Here is a 1,684-nt window from a genome sequence, read left to right on the forward strand (position 1 = left end):
CAAACCCCGACACATATTTGGAGAGTTGAGAAGGAGCGGGGTCTATGACCTTCAAGGACTTTTTCTTCTTCTTCCTTCTCCCTCCATCCTTACTCTCAACGGAGGACGGTGCTAAACAGACAGCGGCCCTTGAGGATGTAGGGAAACGAGACAAATAGGGAGGAGGAGGCAGAGGAACCTCTCACCCTGTCGTCATAGATGTGAACGGTCTTCCGATTTCCATTGCCGCCCGGGCGTCAACGAGGCAGAGTATCTTATCGGTCATTCAATTGTACTTTGCCTCGCGTATGGACGGGGTCCCTACGTGCGCCCCGGACGAAATGCGAGAGCAGTTACCCTAGGCGTCCTGATAAAACCGCCGAGGACTAAACATCGACAGAGGTTTTTGTGAACATACCCCTTCCTGATTTTACGGGAAAGGTAGAGTCGCACACTGCCCGCTGGGGGCAGTTCTCTGACCTCCTGCGGGCGTGCGTAACGCATTTCTTCTGTCTTAACAAAAAAAGAGGGATCCCTACGTGGGTGTTCAACTTTTTGGACACCCCTTTAAAAAGAGGTCTCACCGCCGGGAGGTCCTCCCTGGAGGGGTCGATACAAACCTCCTCCATTGAAAAGAAGGCGGAAGAAGAAGAGGAGAAAGTAAATTTCCTCCCGCGCCGGCCTTGTCCAGAGGACCTCATTCTTTCCTTTAGAGGAGGGAGAGGAGGGGAGAGACTCCCCTCTCCCGCTCAACGCCGCTTTCTCCACAGCGGCGTAGAAGCGCAGAAACGAAGAAGGAGCTGCCTGTGGCGGGGCGGGTGTTCGCACCCGCCTAAACTTGTTAAGGCCTATTGTCAAAAACTATTTTCTTCGCGCGGAAGACCGCCAAGTCCTCCCGGAGATCCCGTAACTTCTTCGAGAAAAAAGAAGGCTCGCCTTCGGCCGCCCTCAGCCGGGTGGCCATGGCTGTCATGGCCAACTGGACGCTGGCCACCGCTCGGTTAAAGGCGCCGACAAAAGTGCCCAGCAAAGAGGCGTCCCAACGCCCGCCGCTAAGTCGATGACGGTCGCAAATTGGAGGCCATCAACGGCCATTTCGGGAACAGCAGCCATGTGGTCTTTCTCCTTAACCGCCTCCAGGAGACCGCGACTGATGACCGTCGCGATCTCCTGCTTCAGGCGGTGTGTCTCTTGTTCCCGCCAGGCTCGCGCAGCCTCCTCGTTCCTCCCCTTGATCACCACCCCAAGGCTGGTTGTTGAAGATCGGCCTCACTTTCGGAGGAATGGGGACAAAGGAAGGGCAGATCCCTCTTCTGTACTTGGCTCCATGCGCATAGGGTGAGGTAGGGCGAAGGGCCTTTTCGGCTGGGGAGACCGCACCACTATGATCCCGGGAACCCGCGGTTTCCTCCCTCGACCGCTTAACTAGTCTGGGGGCCTGGTATCCGGCCCCCAAATTTGCAGCTGGAGCGGATGTTATGCCCCTCCCTGTCTCGGAGGGCGTTCCCGGCGCCCTAACAACGGCGCCCACCTCTTTCCTGATGACTGATCTTGTCGCCTTGGTGGAGGGGAATGCAGGTTTTTTAACAAGGGCATACTTTCTTTGGGAGAAGTTGTAGGCATCTTGGCGCCCTGTTTTTCTTTTCCTGAGGGCCACCCATCAGAAGGACCCTCACGTCCCTAAACGGAACAGGAATCTTAAGGG

Source organism: Odontomachus brunneus, unplaced genomic scaffold (assembly GCF_010583005.1).
Source record: "Odontomachus brunneus isolate Ranch 3 - 2012 unplaced genomic scaffold, Obru_v1 Obru_scaffold_089, whole genome shotgun sequence".
Lineage (NCBI taxonomy): Eukaryota > Metazoa > Arthropoda > Insecta > Hymenoptera > Formicidae > Odontomachus > Odontomachus brunneus.